Genomic DNA, 14,306 nt, shown 5'->3' on the forward strand with positions numbered 1-14,306 from the left:
CTAAACGATCTTGGAAAAAAACGCTTATAAACAATCTAACTTCACGAAGTTAAACCGAGCAAAGCTCGGTCATCCAGGAAAATTTACCGTCTCTATTGGTAATGTGATGAAGAGAGTCCGCACATGTATTTTTTTTATCTTCTTTGTTTAGCAAAACCAGCCGAACATAAATAAATCATCAGAAAATGTTTTCATAAATTGTTTTAGATGTTCACATAGAAAATTCAAATACGGACAATTTTGTTATTTAATGTCAATACTATAAGTTTGCTTTTAACCTATCAAGAATCATTAAAGTTTCTGGCAAATCAGCGAATTTTACCCCCTGTACACGAAAAGAGACTATGTTATGTGTTTCAGAGGTCGGTTATGGCCGGGCGGTTCTGTTCTCTTAATGCACACATAGTCCGTTGCTTGCTCGTATAGTATTGTATTATCTTTTCTTGAACTTTTTTTTATTCCAATGATACGTTTTGTATACCTGAGCTCGACTCTGTAAAGAGTTTGTGTTCAATTTTTTTTCATTTAGAAGAAGGTTAATAAGATTTTCTTTCAAATTTTTAATTGTTAATACGTTTTTTTTGTTTTAACTTGCTGGGTAGGGTGGAGGCCATTAATATTTAAAATTGATTTCCTTTCTACCTACTGATCTAACTAATAATAACGTTCGCATTAAATGTACAAATAAACGTGTTCACTATGAATTAAGGACGTCATATTTATCTACTATTTTATTTTTATGTATTTATAATATGCTTTCTGTCCCTCACGGTTTAACCCACTCAAAAATGACGTTATATCAGCAGCTTTCCTCTGTATATGGATTATCTACCACTGAAATATTTTATTAATTGGATGCGTAGTTCCTTAAATGGCCCGTTCAAACAAGCAAACAAACCCGGCTTTAAATGATAAGTATAGATAATTTTTATATATCAAAGAAACGACTGAACGTATTAGTCCCCTGTTTGTTGGATTTGTTCTCACTCGCATTATAATAACTATTAAAAATATTGGAAAGCCTCATAAAGCAATCGAAACCAGGCGGATTCGGGGCGAGTTATAATTAAAGCGATATATACCACTTACCCCACGTCAAATACCCTCAAGTATAAAGCCGCACCATAACTCCAAATTACATTAACACGACGCAGGCATCCACATAAAAAAGGATTTTTCAAATCCCTATGGAAGTATGAAGGAAACGCTGTAATAAAACGTGAGTGAAGGCAGCTATAAGAATGTTATTTTGAATAAGTTTTTAATCCAAAGACCTTTGCATGCTTTTTGAATGAAAGTTGATATATTATGAATATGTATATTGCATGTGCAAATGCACATTGAAAATACACTTGTAAATACAAGATTACATTTCTCTGGTCCCAGTATTTTCTCGATTTTCGTTCAGTTGGCCGAAATATCATTAATAAAGTGTCCTAGGATAGGTCATTCATAACGCAATTGAAGATTCTTAGTAGTTATCCGTTTTTTATTAAAAGAAACAGATGATGAGATCTTAACTCGTAAAAGATTTAATGCTACATCTTCGTAAATCCACGAAGCACACAACGTGGTGGGCAGCAAAAGTACAATATATAACACAATATATCTAAAAGGCGATACCTAATATTTAATTTAATAACAAACTGTAGGTATATTAGAAAAATAACGCTAACAATCTATCTTCCTACATAAGCACAGTGCGTCACCTATCATTAAAATGGTAAATTTAAATTACATCGAGAAAGTAAGAAACGAAAGTTTCGTGAAAATTGAGTTAATTAAAATGAAGCAAACAGATTACCTTGATAATTTATTTGTAAGCTCGGGTTTCACGTCGCGACCTGCGAGTCACTCTTTCTGATAACGTCATCCGCACTTGATACCTTCTCTTTTTAATCCCACGCCGTATTTACCAGCCAACAGCTAAAGAATGAAGCTTCATATTACCTAATACCTACTGAGGTAATGAGGTTATAATTTAACCTCAAAAATAAATTTCTTATGAAACAAGCCCGCGCGTTTTTGTTATAAGTTCTTTAAATCGCTTAGTGCTGTAAAAATAGGTTTGAACATTATATTCTCTGTGTTATAATGTTTGAGATTTTAATAATTCTGAGAATTTATCATACTTTTTACGCACTTGATTTTCAATGTAGTGAAAAATTCACTTTTTAAGTAAATAGTAGTCGTTTTATATTAAATTTATGGTTTAATTTAATAAAGAGTATAAAAAAAGAATATGTAAGAGGACTGTCTTCAGTAGGTAAAGTAATAATTACCTACCTATTGACGGTTCGAGTTGAGCTTGAATAATGTCTATTTATGTTATTCCATGCCCTTAATCTAGCTCCAAATTTCAAATTAATCGGTTCAGTAAATTTTGTATGAGGGAGGAACAAGGCTAGTCATATATATCCATCTTTGTGTACAAGCAATGTTTGTACTTCTAGCATTTTATTACTTTGATAATATGAGAAACGACTAGGATCCGGATTAGAAGCTGCTTTGTTATGGTTGTAAAAACATATCTCGAAACAGTATTTTCTCCAGAAGTCGATTAAAAGGGAAAATATTATGAAAAACACAATACTCAATGTAATGGATATTTAATAAAACTTTTTTTTTAAATCACAATATCAAATATTTACATTTACGTGAACAAAATAAAACCTTAGGTTATTAGAATAATGGCCAAATGTAATTTTGATAACCTTTTAGTTCTATTGAACGTTTTGCAACTATTAATTGCAACAGATACATAAGTTTAATAACTACCAAAAGCGATTATATTGAAATTCTTCCAGAAGTCCTTTGTTGAAGAACATTTTATATAATTTTTTCCCCAGGACAAACAACACACCTCTACCGCGAGTTGAATAAATTTTTAATAGTATATATACGTGTACCCGAGCAACAGTTTGGCTTCTTTTCTAGAGTAAAAGCTGCACTTGCTATATTTACTCCAGCGCATCTGTGGCTAAATTGCGTCGGCAAGAATCTATAGCCTCGGTTTTCAAGCCGCTGGCAGTATACACTCCCCATAACAAACAGGGCATTATTTTACCATAGCTTTTAAGCTATTTATTACTACCATTGATCTTTAAATTTAGTCGAGCGTATAGTAAGGTTGTATAATAATTCATATTCATCATCGTTCTTATCACAATCTGCACGACTAGTGAAAGCGGTAGACTCTTCAATACCTTAACCTCCTAAGAACTCATTCAAACCTTTAAATTCTATTTACGTTACCTGAAGGTTGCCTGTAAGTAATTGATCGACCGTAGATGTCAGGATGGAACTCTATGGATTGTCCTTGATCAATTCGATATACAAGAGCGGCAAACTACATTAATGGCACTTTAATGTATATATTGGGATGTGTAGTGAAGCAAAATTACGTTATTCTTAAAACAGTCACGTTCCGTTTCGTAATTGATACATAAAGCCTACATAGACCATCTCAAAGGAATTTTTATGAAATGAAATAAAAGGAGGATAAAGAAGCATTATAATGAAGTAGGAAGGTACAGTTTTGTGTTGTGGTGACGTCATGAGCCCGTCGTTAACAGTGTAAAATTCCAGTCACGTAGTAATTTACCCTCAAGATGTATGAAAAACATCATAATGTAGCAATTATATTAACATATTTTGTAATAAAGCAATGCAGCAGGCATGGGACAGTACTCAAATTTAATTATGCTACAACAAAGCGTTTCTTATCTTACTCACGCGATAGCAAAGGGATTGTAATTTAGGATAGAGTGATATAGATTAATATCTTTTTTATATTAACATTATAAGTAGAAATCCACCGGACATTTTTATTTCTTGATGCTAAGATTTAAGGAAATTTATTTATAAATCCACAACAGTTAGTAAAGAAATGATTGGATATTAGACTGGATAGATTAATATAGAGTTAGATAGTTTATGCCTAGTCATCTATCTGGGTTAACCCTAAGAAACCCAAAAAATGAGAGCCACTCATTATTTACATTAAAAAAGGCCAACTCGTAAAAATCTATTAATTAAAGGATTTTGAATTTGTAGTTCATAAAATTGGAAGAGCACGATAATAATTTGAATTATCTTCCAACTTTGTTGTGCCTTTGAGATTTGAAACCCTTCAACTTTCAGTTCCTTTACGTCGGTGTCGACATTGACGAACGTGCGTAGAAATTCTAAAAAAAAACCTCATTTACTTCATAAATAAATCAGCCTTTTGGGTGTTCCAAGTACACTTCGACTTGGTAATGCGAACACCCATGCACTTTTGTTCCCTATAAAATTGCGGTTACGTCAGTAATGGATTATAATAAAATTTTAATGGTCTGCAGTCTTTGTTTATTAATAGAACGCCACCGACTCGCACTACCTATTTGTGTTTAAGTGTTTCTCGTATGTTTATCGTGTCGGGAATATCCAGCCAAGGGAAAACACTGCTTTTAGGTCATCTAAGATTAGCGAGAAGAAGATAAGAAATTGTTAAAGTCCTTCATACAAATAAGCAAATACTATTAACTAAAAAGCAACTAAAAAAAATGGTACGGACAAAAATATGGATAGAAAAGATTCATTGGACATTTTTTTATGTCATAACGGCCTACTGAGCTGGTGGTTTGTTGATGGTAAGCGATCACCACCGCTCATGAATATTTGCTGGGGTTGAGCCGCTGCAAATACGTTGCCCTCTTTAAAAGCATGAAGAATAAGGCAAGAAAATACGGGAATAAAGTAAAAGACTAAGAAGGGTAGCGAAAAGGATACTCAATGAACAAAACACACACACATTCGAATGCTGATTTTCTGTGAGGGAGGTATGGTGGTGGCTTGCTCGACTCCCATATTAGGAATATTGGAATAATGTTATAGTAAAAAATATCAAAACAGTATGTAAAAAAAACAACGAATATGTGTAATGAATTATTTATTTATGATAAATGTTTTAGTTTATCATAAATATATAAATAAATCATTACACATATTCATTAGGTAGTAGACCTAATGAATGCATTTTGATTACTACAGTCTATTAATAATTACGAGTTCATTTATTGGGAGTAGTAGTTAAAAGCATATAATTTTGAAATTTAAATTTTTTGTGCCCTTTTTCCAACCATAGCTCTAAATTGAATGTTATACACTGAATAGTAGAAGTCATCGCTTTATTGTTAACAAACACAAATTTAGACGATACATTTAAGCCTACATAAAATGTATAGTAACTTCCTAAACGTATAAAGGTTTATCTTTATTTATCGTGGTCGAGTGTGGGCCGTAAGTGTTGTCAGCAGTTTTAACAGCTCCCGATCGGTTTTCATTTAGGAACACGATATGAAAGCTCATGCACGCTCGATTTAGATTTTGCTATTGAAGTCATTCGTTCCATTTTGTAAGTACATTGTGAATGTGTTTGAAAATCTTATGATACTGTGAGCAAAACGAAGGTGGTGATAGCTGTTTCCATGTTACTTGACATCCTTTTTACTGATCCGATGTCTCCATCTCAATTTTTTTCTTTGCTACATAAGGTAAACGTTTTACGTTTACCTTATATCATAATGGAGCGATTATATCATTTTGTGTCTATTGCTACCCCAGAGGCTACAGAACTCTATATAAAAACTATAAAATACTTTTTATAAAGGTGAAACATCTGTTTTGCCTTGACGACGTGAGCAAAGCCGTGGTTACAGTATATGTACAATAAAGTATAGGTTCAATCCATGCAGAGGGTCAGGCGTGAAAACATACAAAGCCGAAATATCGATTAGAGCCAATATTCGATTATGACGAATATAGGTACTAAACATGTGAAAGATACTTCTCCTGTAAAAGATTTTAACATTACAATTGAATCTTTTCAGCGTATAAACCGTATGAACATGACTCCTATGGACTTCATTTTTAGCGATGTTTTCTTCAAGTAAAGCTCACGTGGACGTCTCTTTGTATATCAATTTACGTATGCTGAAATCTCAAAGCCACAAATTTTTTAATGAATTTTCATTTGCTCTTTAGGTTGTAGATGGAAATATTCACGTGGAAAGTTTAGGAATATAATTTATGCAAATTGAACAAACTTATCGATTAATCGTCTCGAGAACTTTCACGTTGTGGCTCAAATGGTTGAGTTATAAGAAAATACTGAGCGGTCGAAGTGTCCTTTTCAAATAACGTTAAAATTAATACTTTAAATTTATATTTTTTACTTATACTAGCTTTTGCTCGCGTTAAATTCGGAGCACATTAATAGATGTTATACATACCTTCCTCTTGAATCACTCTATCTATTAAAAAAATCCGTTGCGTTTTTTTTAAGATTTAAGCATATATAGGGACACAGGGAAAGACAAAGATAGGGAATTTGTTTTGTACTATGTAGTGATATTGCAGCGTTGTATTGTATATTATTTGCAGCGTATATAAAACATGAATTTCCTAATTCGTTCACATTTCAAATAGTTCCGGTAATATTTAATCGTTTAACTCGAACTTGAGACACTATCTCTCAGACCAAAAAGAATACTTGGTATAGAAGAATAATAGAAGGTATTATATTACTATAACTAATCTAAAGTTATGATTTTTTTCTTAATATTGCAAATTTACATTCGAATACTATCTTATTCTAAATAAATCCAAACGAATAATTGAGTTTCAAGCCTTAACATACTACGAGAAAACCTTTTGCAAATAAGGCACAAAGTTCATATTTAAGTGGTAAAGATCGATAAATGGACACAATATGGGCAACTCAACACAATAACAACTTACGTCGTGTAAACAAGATAAAATGTGTCAACGCGATGGTATACAATATACCTAATACCTTTAACAGCTATAAAGCAGTTCCTTGTTCTTTAAAAGCCCTAGCCCTGTTATTATTTTAAATAGGTGATACAATATAAAATAACTGCAATTTTTATAAAATGCCAAAAATAAATAATTTCTACCTTAAAATAGATTTTTATTTGAGATAAACAAAGCTGGTTAAAAACAAAATAATTGGGATCCTCTCATCAATTGTATAGTCAATTTTTATTCAAGTGTTATTCAACACAACAAAAGCAGATATAACTTTTCCTCACCAATATAATAATCCTTATTATTTATTTTTCGATTGTGACCTCCAGAGAAATACCAGAGGAATCGCCTAGGGGTCCGACTCGTTTCGAGAGGTTAAAAAACAGCGATGTACACAATATTTGATTAAATTCAAGCTTTTGTCACCCACACTTTTTATCCACAGCTTCGTTCCCTCCAAATCATCAAGCAGAATGATAATGCTTTATTCCATAAAATTTTTATGATACGAAGCAGAAGTATGCCTATGTCCTTTTGAGAGGTTCGATATATTTCTATATTAAACTCTTTCAAGTCTGCTTGCGGTTCTAGTGCGAAGTCACTAAAACATATTATACCATCGTAAGTATTGTGTGCTACCAAAATGTGTGGGGATAGAACGTTTTCGTTTAAGGTGCACTGGCCTCACGTAAAATTACATCAACTTTGTCTTAGTTCTTGGAAGCTATAAGGAATAAAGTCAAATGGAAGTAGACTATTAAAGTAGCTCGAAACCATAAGTTTGCGTAAAAGGAATCCGACATTTATCTTCACCGTGACCCAAGTTGATATCGGTCAAGAAAACGAGCTTTAAATTTGAAAGTTCCGAAGTCAAGATTTATTTCTCGACAAACAAGAGCATTTTCTCGTGTTTTTACGTTTAAAGTTTCAAACTTTAATATTGAAACATTTCATGCGTATACCGTTTTCCGTTGATTTAAAGCTTGTAGAGGTTAGTATTAGGTAAACAGGCCAACGCAAAGGTAATTTCACATAAAATATGTAGAATCTCATTTGTAAGGTCAAGATAAATGGAATGTTTTAGACTATTCAAAGCGAAAATCCCAAAAAGCTTTTAAGAATGGTCCAAACTGTCGCTGGCTAATTTTTTTTATCACTTTTAGTTTAAGGCCCTCGTAAACAGATTTTACTGTTGTACTCGAGTTTATCCATACATCTTTACCAACTTGGTAATGTGTATTTAGTGATTTAGTTACAGTTTTATATTACACTTTTCATGTTTAGAAATTCTTAAAAACCGAATTCTAAGTCACTGAAATTAGCGGGTATGTTTGTAAATATTGAATACGAGAATGTATGTTATATTCTTCAAAATATTTTAATTAAAAACCAATGGCTTTCTGCGACATTTACAACGACATTTACAACGTCTGGGCGAAATCATTAATAAATTGTGTAATTCAATCAGGCTGTAACCGTTTTGTGGCGCTGTTTGCCAACGCCTATTGACTTACAGGTCTAATCAAACTTTGTAAATATTGACTCCGATAATAATTTGGTACTCGTTTCTGAGAATCACTGACCAATCCTGCTTGTCATGCCTTCAATTATGAAATGTGTTTCTAATCATACTAGACAAACAGACCTATTTCGCATAGGCTCCGTTGTTTTAGTGAGTAAAATAAATACATTAATAAATTAATATATTAACAGATAAAACAATGTAATTTTATCATGTGGTAGGAATAGCAAGAATAGGAATAGCAATCACATGTTTTCACAAAAATTTAAAATGTCTTTAAATAAAACTTTTATTCCAAATATACGTTAAACTGCAATTTTTACATTGGAAATTAAAATGTCTCTTAATTATTATTTATTTTTAACTGACGTTTCAAAAAAGGGGACGTTTCTAATTCAACCGCATTTTTATTTTTACGTTATATAATGTATTATTTAATACGTGATATTATGTAGATGAATTGGTAGCGAGTTTTCTTAGTATTTCTTGGCTAGATATCTATATAGCTCAAGGACAATATTTCGCTATTTCGTATTATTAATGTTGAGTTGAAACCCGATTCCAGGAAACCATTAATCACATCTTCAGTACATTACGGCTGTAGCTATTGGTATATACAAAGAGCTGAAATCATGTAATTATTGTTATGAGTACAACCACAGCTTACAATCAGAATGATCGTTTTTTTATTTATTTCATCATTATAAGGTTAATAATGAGATTAATGAACAGTTTCTCACATGAATTAAATGTTAGTAGGTATGATGGTGGTATCGATCTATTCTATCACCTCATACTAAATATGTGTGATTGTTATTATCCTATCCTATCCTACTTAATATTATAAATACGAAAGTTTGTAAGGATGTGTGTGTGTTTGTTGCTCTTTCACGCAAAAACTACTGAACCGATTGCAATGAAATTTGGTACGTAGATAGCTGGACAACTGGAATAACATATAATCAACTTTTTATCCCGATATTTACTTGAACAGTCCGATTCTTAAATATTGGTTAAGTGCACATCGTAACGAAAACCGTAAATAGCAAAATTAAATAAAATGTAAAATGATATTGCTACGGGATACGGACTTACGCAGGTGAAACCGCAAGGTGTAGCTAGTTATTCATATATTTGATATAGACCACGGACTTTTAACAAAAGTAAAGCCTGTATGTCAATATGCCAGTATGCCATACAAAGTGTACTTCTTCGTATGGATTTCATCATGCCACACACCTGCACCAATTCATAACTGAGGTATATAATCGGAGGTAGAAGAAAAGTGATGTCGCAGCGTCCCACGTCGCCGCAGGTGGTTTGGGCATTGGAGTGAACAGACGGACCTTATTCTAACAGCGATCTGGACTCACTTAGAGACCTCTTTTCATGGTAACATTTAGGTATTAATTGTACATTTTGGTTTGGGTCAATTTAATTTATTTAATGTAATAAAGTTAAGTTATTTACAGATAAATTTGCACAAACTTCGAACTATTTACGAACAATAACATATATATTTTTAATTTCATTATATTATGTTGTCTCATAAATATTCTTAGTTTCGCAGGCAAAGTACATAATTATGCAGAATAAAAACGATTATTTATTAAGGGTAACGAAAACTACGCGAAATCGGCAGTCTCGAGTCGTTCTCTCGTACCGACCAATTATGTCTGTCGTATTTTTCTAGTAATTAAAAATGAAGGTTTGAGTAGTTACACTATACACAAGTTGAAAACTATGTTTTAATCTACAATTGTATTTATCTCTATGTAAAAGAATGTTAGTTACTCCTCTTAAAATTCTAGAACGTCTAAATAGTCTTTTAATAATGGCTCAGTTGGATTTGTTTGCTTCGACTAGGATAAACAACTCTTAAATTTTTAAACACCATAAATTAACTAGTTTATAAATAATAAGGATGGCAGTGAATCGTTTTAATCAATATTAATCTAATACTACAATGCTATCAAGTTCTAATCAATATTAATTTTATATAACATGCAAAAATGTCGTCGTTTGTCTCTCCGGCTTGAAGTAAGAAGTGATGGATTGGTGTGTTTTGGCGGTCTTAATTGAAGTTTCAAAAAATAAACAGATATATATCTGTTTATTCTTGAAACGACATTCATCCATAATCAAACATATTTTGTTGTAATATTGACAATATAAATGCGGAAGTCTGTTTCTCTGTTTTACTTTCATGATGCGATTTTATCGTAGGATTTATAGGTGGAAATAGTTAGGAGGCTAAAGAGTGATAGATAAATTTTTATCGCGGGCTTTACTTATCTCATTTTCAGGGGAATTTTCATTTACTAAGCGGGCGAAATCGTGAGTAACAGATACTTTTACATAATTCAAACTATATGAACAAATTGCTTTAATAAAATTAGCATCAATTTAAATTATAATACGAGTGTTTACATAAATGCAACCCTATCTTAAATCATCATTCAAGTCGCAATCCTAAAGGCATTTAAACGATTATAGTATTAATTCTGTATCCCCTATCAGAACAGTATATTCCCAAAAATATTTTGTTTAATACTATCTATTTTGGTTTACTATGAAATTAATAATCAACCGCTTATTCGATTGTTTTGTTTGGAAAATAAATTTTCCAATTCGAATCGTCGAATATTTTAGTTTAATGGTAAAATTTAAAAAGGTTTAATAAATTGGAAGAAAATAGCGGATACTTAGACTATTAACGTTAGTAAATGAATTTCTTTAAAATTAAAAAAAAATATTTTAATAGAGGTATTTTTGTTTGAAGGATAATAATTTTGGTGTGGGGTCTGTGTCTAAATTTGTTTAAAGGGTCATTCAAAGCTATTGAACAATGCTCTGCCATGAATTGGGTCAGCACACTCACGGGAAGTTATCACATTCTCCTATACCATTAGCGTTATGGGACAGGCAATGTTGAGGCAGCTATATTCTTAATCCTTCCTGTTTCGTCCTGTAATTACGCTTGCATCTAAGTATGTTACATGATCTATGGGTTTGCGCACATCTACATTAATATTATATAGAAGAAACGTTTGTGTTTTTGTTTCTAACGTTTTCACGCAAACCACGGGACCGATTTCAAAAACTCTTTTAGCATTAGAAAGCTGCAACTTCATTGAGGGACATAGGATATATTTGCACCTCGGGCAAACAGCTAATGTATGTTACCGTGAATTAATAACTGTACAATGACATTTGAACAGTTTGAATTTAAATTTTCATACATATTGTCTGACTGTTAGCGCTGTTACCAACCTCATAAGTTTTCGCATCGTGAAATTATATTATGAAACAGTGTAAAATTTTGTTTTCTTTACAAATCAATAAATATACAATGAAAGCTTGAATAAAAAGCATATATATTCTGAAATACAAATATCGTATTTGAATACCTGTAAATCTTAGCTCCATCAGTAAAGGTTGTAGATTCTGAATTCTCGCAATAACCGAACTTCTTAATTGCTTTTTAGTCTGTACCGGTAGATTAGGGTATTGTTTAAATAATTTTATGATATTTTGTGAAGAAGCTGTATTTAGAAATGGAGGAATTTTAAATGCTTTCTTTTTTTACTAGCGGTCCGCCCCGGCTTCGCCCGTGGTACATATAAAGCCTATGAGCCTTCCTCAATAAATGGGCTCTAACATTGAAAGAATTTTTCAAATCAGACCAGTAGTTCCTGAGATTAGTGCGTTCAAATAAACAAACTCTTCAGCTTTATAATATTAGTATAGATAATAAAGGTTACGGAAAAGGTCCAATGTGTATGTCCAGTGCAAAATTATTCACAGTATATTACTTATGTTATACATGAGTTTGGAAATGGTCTAGCCACATAGTTTTTCTATAAGATGTAGAGTTTGTGAATTTAGGGCTGGTAGAGCTCAGGCATGCTGTGTAAGAAGCTTGGCTCTACATGAGATCTGGTAATTTTTTTATAGTGCTTTATATAGCTAAAATCTATTTTCTAGATGCGTTACATATAATAGTGATAAAGTAAGCTTTTTTTATAAGTTGCGATATAAAAACTATAACTTTAATCATTTATTACTTTTCTCAAATTATTGCAGATTTTAAGTAGTTCACCATTCGGAAATGTTATAAAACTTTTATTAGAGTTTTATTTTCATTGCCAGGACCTTCCACGCATTTTAATATAGCGGCGTTTAAAAAACTTCATTAAAGCTAACGTCGCTAAAAAACCATAGGCAAATGAATTTTTCCCCCTCAAAATCTCGACAAACCCTATATAAAGAACGTTAATACGATCGGGTTTGTGCTACAAAGGTTCTGCATTATTCATGTCTGCTCACTTAATAAGTGTCGTCCAAACTAACTCCGCCATGAATAGATATCTACCACGTTATGTACTATGTGGCTAGGGTTGACTACGCTATAACATAGGATGAGGCAGCCCTGGTATATTCTCTTATATTTTTTTCATGTTATACCTACTGATAGGCTCATCCTGACAAATGAGAGTTTTTTGCTCTTTATAACTGATCGAGGTCATTTGTAATTCCCAATGCCGTTTCTTTTCAAAAATGGTTTGTTATAAGCAAAATTAGTATGTACCCACACCCGTGGGGAAATGTGGGTGTGCGGTGTGAAAATGCACTTTTCAGTTGGTCCACAAGGTTTCTTTGCCAACTCTAATATAAATTAAAATCATATATAAAATGTTACATTGAGTTGACTGGATAAAGACAAATCATTGAAAGTTTCTGTAAAACACGTAGTTTTATGATGAAGCACAATAAACCTAAGATTGCCTGGAAGAGATCGTTATTTTAGGTAAGCATACATTCAATAATTGTTCATAAAGAAAACAAACAATTTTATTGCTGATACGTATTACATTTATTATATGTTTCGTATATTTTCTGTTACGTTACTTTGGCATTTTGACGTCGATGATTGATCTACGTATTCAGACATCAATTAGTTATTATAATGATACGTCTAACTTACTAGTCTACTGATTGTTACGCTCAAGGATATTGGGACGAAGCCTACATGATATTATTTTTAAGTAAACGTCGGGAGTTAGAATATCGATGCAGCTTTTTAACGAGTTTGCAATGGAGAAATACTGTATCGGCATTAAACAATAGGTCCTAAAATATTATAAAAGCAAACATATTTGCTTTTATAATACCAGTAGTTTTACCTTTACTAATACAATTGTAATACGTTTCTTTAAGATGATTTAAATCGAGAATTGAGATCGTCTACTGTTGTTGAAAAAAATAAATTTTACAGTTCTTTTGTTACTTTGAACATTCCTATGAATTAGGAAGAAGCAATTAAAGCATTCGAAATTTGAGATTCCATGTTTTCCGTTTATTTTAAAAATTATGCAAATTTTATATCTCTTTATTATAGTGTCTTATAAACATAGTTGCTACTTTTGTCTTCTTTTTATTCAATATTTCGTGTTTTGTCCCTTGAATACGAGAGACATTATAAATATATTCAATAAAGTAATAAAGCTGTGGAAATAATTTAAAACTTAGGATTATTAATTTCAGGTATTTATTCAACCTTTTTAGAATAATATATAGGACACTAATAATAAAGCTATTTAAATTCCAGAATAAACAAAGTATTGAGCGTGTTTCGAAAAGTTGCGTTCTTCAAACGTTTTGAATTCGTTCGATCTGTTACACAAATGTTTCTATAGTTTGGTAAAGTTTGCTATAATAATTGCAAAATGTAAATATGGAAAAGGTACGTCAGTTTCTGCATTCTTAGGCCGTAAATAGATACAAGGTTGACTCCATGATGCGTGATGTACCAGGCAACTAGACTAAAGCGGGGTATAGACAACGCGTAGCTCCACTGGTCTATTGAATAGTGTCGATGCTGCGGCCATACAACAACTTCTACACTATCTGTTTCGTTTCCCGCCTCCGAGACAATTTAACTTGACAACGCATATTTCAAAACAAAAGC

The 14,306-nt window shown here is 32.1% G+C and overlaps 1 protein-coding gene across 1 annotated transcript in view; it reads left to right on the top strand.

Moving 5' to 3' along the window:
• The window catches only part of LOC119838345, a 79,212-nt gene that overhangs the window by 39,995 nt on the left and 24,911 nt on the right, over positions 1 to 14,306 (top strand). The window lies entirely within an intron of this gene.

The sequence above is a fragment of the Zerene cesonia genome, unplaced genomic scaffold (genome assembly GCF_012273895.1).
Source record: "Zerene cesonia ecotype Mississippi unplaced genomic scaffold, Zerene_cesonia_1.1 Zces_u002, whole genome shotgun sequence".
Lineage (NCBI taxonomy): Eukaryota > Metazoa > Arthropoda > Insecta > Lepidoptera > Pieridae > Zerene > Zerene cesonia.